The 5,808-nt window shown below is 31.2% G+C and overlaps 1 long non-coding RNA gene across 1 annotated transcript; it reads right to left on the reverse strand.

Moving 5' to 3' along the window:
* Window positions 1–1,468: 1,468 nt before the first annotated feature.
* On the reverse strand, window positions 1,469–5,221 carry LOC134250787 (uncharacterized). The gene is made up of 3 exons (XR_009988600.1): window positions 5,039–5,221; window positions 2,473–2,600; window positions 1,469–1,908 (listed from the first exon to the last, which is right to left on the reverse strand). It is a non-coding gene; the product is annotated as an uncharacterized LOC134250787 (long non-coding RNA).
* Window positions 5,222–5,808: the final 587 nt, after the last annotated feature.

The following is a 5,808-nucleotide window of genomic DNA, read 5'->3' on the forward strand; positions in this document are numbered from 1 at the left end:
AATGGGAAAATCTACTTTTGTTTCAAAACTACCATTATTCCTCTCTAGTATAACAACATAATTTTTTAAAAATTGTAATTCTACATAATGGCTTAATAACGATTAGCTTTGGGGATTTTGGCATTTTGCCAAATTGAGAAAATTACCATTTTAGACCCCTTTTCAAAGCCATTTTTTAATACTTTGCACACTGATTTGAAATTCAGGAAACAGTGCATTGTATAGATGGTACATAAGTTAGTTTAAACACATTAAAATATTTATGGGACACTTCAACATTTTTTTTTTTTAAAAGCTGATGAAAAATTACCCAAAATCTGCAAAATTTCTATATTTCAAGGAACATATGCACATTTCATTAAGTTCATATAGAAAAGATATGTTCCTTTCTACCTGTTTTGATGTCATTTACAGTAAAATTAGTCCATATCTAGGAGAAGTGTCATGTAAAAATATTCACATCCCATTTCCAAGAGCATTAATACATGTAAATATGTTCTTAGATAAGAGAACTGTGAACACCTGCACAAAATGCCCCCCCCCCTTCCGTAAAACTGACAATTTTGAAGTACATGTAGACTAACCAGGGCATGTATCAAGTTTCCTTATCCTATCCCCTTAGATTGAAACTTATATGAAATAAAATTTTCCCTATCCATTCTCTATTACTATGGAAACAGGAATGCAAGATTTGTTACCATGGAGACAGGAATACCAGATTTTTAACCAAAATGGCTGCGTTTAACTTAATTCCCAAAACTACACTTATTTACTTTTTTATAAAACCTGTGTAATGAGTTAAATGTGAATGTGAACTAAATTTTTTGGCATCTTAAATTTGCATCTTTATGATGTTGCAAAAATATAATGCATTTTGTAATGCTATGCCAAATAATTGCAAAACCTTGTGGCTTTTACTTTTTCAAGATTTGGTCAAACTTGAAAAATTCTGAAATGAAACTAAAACAAGCAGGGCATTCATAATATTTTACTCATTTCAACTTCTTACTTTGTATAATTACTTATTAAATTCATGGGCAATTGCAAACCACAGACACTTTGAATTAAGTAAAAAATTTACCCCCCCCCCCCATTCTGATTTTTTCTTTTAAAACTTATGAAACATGGCTTTAAACTTGAGAAAAATTACATTGGTTTAAAAAAAAATCACATCCTATTGGGTAAGTTAACTTGGATTCAAACATAAATATCCAACAATGGAAAACTTTAAACATAGTGTTTGGCATATAATTAATAATTAGGTTTGCAATGGATCTTTTGTATTCTGTAAAGTCAGTTGAAACAATGCCCCCCCCCCCCCCCCATGAGACACTGTCCCGCACAAGTATCATTTTAAGGAAGTTCTTCCTTTCATTTTACTAGGTTCCTGCCAACATCTCATCACACCAACTATATCAATCTCCTTTTCTTTTTTTTTCACATGTTAATATAAATTCTGAAAACAAGAGAACTTTTCGCTTTTTTATTTTTTATATATGCAACATTTAGAGTACATGTATTCTCAACTACGGTACATATCATTATATTTACATAACAAATTCTACTGTTTCTGCTGCTCTGAAAATCTTGATTTTTCAATTTTAGAGTTTTTGTTGGTCAGGCATGTACCAATAATGACCTACATTGACATACGCAAGTAACACTGATAATTAGTTAATGAGAATTATGTTGAGTTGAGTTTTTTTTGGCAAGGTACAGAATAAAGCATGATAAGTTCTAAAACATATTGTTTTACAGCATAAGATTTGAGGATGTCATCACATAATATGATAAACATGTTCCTATTATATTTGAACTTTGACATCTCAAACACTGATATCTTGAAGACAGTACAAGTATGTTGAAGTAGGTTGGAATTCAGCTTTAAACATGGCATCCCTTCTCAACCTGCAATGGTAAATAATTCCTGCACTTTCCAATATACACTGATTTCAAGCTAATTAAATGTGTATGTAATCCTTTAGAAAGTTGTTTTCTTTATTCTAGTATAATAATTCTTCTGTTACTGGGCAGGTATTAAATTTTGTTTAAAAAAAAAAGAAATAAGCAAGGTTTAGATTTAGATATAAATCTGAAATATTTTTTAACAATTAAAGGACAGATGATACAAACAAACTTTTGTCAAAGAATTTGAAAATAACAACTGGGGTCATATTTAAATCAGTAAAATTAATAACTTTCTTCAAGTACTTTTTAATTTTTAGTTCATATTTGCATAAAAATGGAATTTGAAGTGAAAAATATTTGTAAAGATTAATAAGGATAGTTTCAAGAGGGCAGACTTTTGAACATCACAGAAGGTTTACAATTTCTTAATATTCTAGAAATTTATTAATAGCATCATTAATTTGCAATTAAATTATGCCAAAAAATATATACCAATCCAGGCATCCATTTTTTGTTTGTATCATCTGTCCTTAATTTACTTTCATATTTTAAGAATGGTAATACCTTGAAAAGAACAAAATCTAGGCTGTCCACTTTCTTGCAGAATGCACTTGAACTTCAGTCATGGCCTATTTGGTCCTGTTTTGGTTTACTGGTCTTACTTTTTCTTTATTCATCTTATATGGTAAATCCTTTGATGAAAAAATGATGAAAATAATTATTTTCCTAGGAACATGATCAAAAGGAAAATTCATTTCATTCATACACAGACATGTTCATGTGTGTGATCATCTTACCAGTAGTGAATATTTGCCTGAGTATCAAATAATTTTTTTAGAATATTATAAAACATGGTCAGTGTGTATAACACAAATATCATTATAAATCAGAGGTGAATATTCTACATACATGTACATGTATATAGTTTTATTATACCCTCCACTTGAAAAGTGGTAGGATATACCGTAATCGGTATGTCCATCTAGCTGTACGTCCATCTGTCTGTACGTCCGTCTGTCTGTTACGCTTTTGGGTACCCATCTCTTATTATCCGCAACTCCTCTTACATGTATACCACTGCAATGAGTGAAATTTAATTAACCTTTCACATAATCTTTATTACATATTGCCATTGTGCACCTCCTATTTTACTTTTTGATTCGACGCATATTTTGGGTTTCCCGGCCACAGTAAAACATGGATTTGTCATCAGTTATAACCATATGGGAGGCAGGGGGTATCATTTAGTGAGCTCATTGCTCACAGTACCTCTAGTTAAATTTTGTTTTAACACTAATACATATGTACAAGTGTACATATATATTTTTTAACTGTTTGCTAGTTGAAAAGATTATCATTATTCACACAAAATTGAATTATAGATTATTATGTACCGGTACTTCACAGACGAATGAAAGAGTCTATATAAACAAAAATAACTCAATATTTCCAGTGCAATCTTAACCTAGATCTATTTTGTCAATTCATATAGTAAAGTTTTGGATATATATTATAAATTTTAAGTTTAAAAGATAGAAGCTATTAAATAAAACAATGACATCAAAACAAACATGGTGTTTTCCTATTTTCTGCTTATGAACATCACATGACCATATTTTGCTGATATATAGAATACTAGGCCTATTTAAAAAACTTAGCTACTTTATGCTTGTGCTCACACACAGGTGACTCTCGATGGCTCGAACTCCGATCTCTCGAAGTTCTCGATCTCTCGAAGTGAACCTCCGGTCCCGTTTTTTTCCTCTATATAACTAAGCAAATTTACTCCTGATCTCTCGAACTTCTATCTCTCGAAGTTCTCTATCTCTCGAACCAATTCATGGGTCCCGTTACACATATTTCATTGAATTTTACTCTCTATCTCTCGAAGTTTTGATTGCGTGTGTATACAAGCCAATCAAGCGTAAAATTGATGCAGTCTGATCTTACCTAGAAAACAGTGAACGCCTGGGGCTTGGCATTGAGGTGTTAATTGGGTGTTTACATAGATGACACTTCACCTGTGGGTAGTCCGTGTGTTGATATAATTAATTGATTATTACTGGTAATTTATAAACTGTTTTTAAAATTCACAACTTATTTTGACTTGAAAACGAGACGATAATTCATAGTCAAATCGATAAGTTCCCGCAGGCTATGAACTTTTATTAGAGTCGACATAATCCAAGTATGGCAAATATTGCACAAGAAATTCCTTTCTGAAAAATCTTGTGAACACTGGTGAACAGGTAATGGACCCGATCAAGCCGCGGAATAGTCAAACCGACAATTGGTATTCGGATTTCATGTAATCATTAAATAATAACAAATAAGTATTGAAACTTCAGGAATTCGTTTTATTTAGTCGAAGTACGATCATTGTTGCTGATATCAAGTAAATATTACCTGTAAAATACGATAGAAAACGTGCGATGACTTTATTTACATATACTTCCGGTATCTATAAAAGTAGAACTTCGATGATCGGAACTGAAAATTCCGGATTTTATTTACTTTCTATCTCTCGAACCCTTCGATCTCTCGAACTTTTCTTGCGGTCCCTTGAACTTCGAGAGATCGAGAGTCACCTGCATTATAAACGTTTGATGCACTTTTATTATAGAAACAAACTTGCTCTAGTTAATATTTTAACAACACAATTCTGTAAAATATGTGCCTATAATGCCAATAAAGAATTGAAATAATAGGATAAACAATGAATGAAAACTGACAGAAGTGGAAATTTATACTATAAAGATAAATAATGTTCACTTAAAAGTCCCTCTCACCACATCATAAAAAGTAAACCTACTGAATGGCACAGATTTTATACAATCCCTATAGGCCCTATAGACATGATAGACATTTATATTTCGGGGGGGTGGGGGGGGGGTGGTCAGCTGTATCACCAAGTGATGTTTATATGCTTCAAATTCATTTTTATTAATAAAAATAATTAATTCATTGGTCAGAAAGTCAAACTGTCAAAAGGTATAGTTCGCTTGATTTGATAAGGACCACTGACCACTACCGGTAAAACAACTGTGTATTGTAAGGCAAATAAAATTAAGAAAATATGCATTTGTTAATCTTGATATTTTTGTAATGCTCAGTATATACATAAATTTACCTTCTGTCTTCATTGTTTAGGATGTCTAGCCTTCTTTTCTTCTTCCAGACTGTAAAACTTTGATGAGGTCTTTCGCCAGAAAATGTTCATTGCTGTTTACTAAATACACATTGTACCTCCAAACGTTAGAGAGTAGTTCAAGGGAAGTAATTAGGAAGCAAAAAATGCTTCAAAATGTAGAAAAAAGTAATCTTTACCTTTGGATTCCTTTTACATCTTTGAGTCTCCCACCAATATTTTACATATTTTGATATAATCAAATATCAGCCTTTCATAATTAATTATTACTAAATTTGTAATCAGTGTGCCTTTTTTGTTTTAAGCCTCTAAAAACTCCACTAAACCAATCACATATCTGATATGTTATAATATGTAAAATGGCCATTTACTATTGAGAGATTAAATTAAAACTACAGATATAATTACTTTAATCTGTAGTATTAAATTTAAATAATGAAAACATATTAAGTTATCCCTTTTTATTTCTGGACACAGTTTTTCTTGATAAGTACACAGTTTTCAAAATTAACAAAATTGAGAATTTTGCACCCCGTTTCTTTGGCAACCAAGGGTCTATTTCATAAACCCACTTTAGATTTTATAATTAATGACATAGCTCTTTAAAATTATTAAAAAAAATCAAAATGTTTTTCTATGCGTGGCCAACCAAGTTTGATAATTACAGAGAATTGATATTAATATCTCGTACATACATGTGCGACTTAGTATCTCGCACGTACGAGTTAGTATGTCGTACGTACGAAATAGTA

The sequence above is a fragment of the Saccostrea cucullata genome, unplaced genomic scaffold (assembly GCF_032062105.1).
Source record: "Saccostrea cucullata isolate Sc308-1 unplaced genomic scaffold, CSIRO_AGI_Scuc_v1 ctg4891, whole genome shotgun sequence".
NCBI classification, from domain to species: domain Eukaryota; kingdom Metazoa; phylum Mollusca; class Bivalvia; order Ostreida; family Ostreidae; genus Saccostrea; species Saccostrea cuccullata.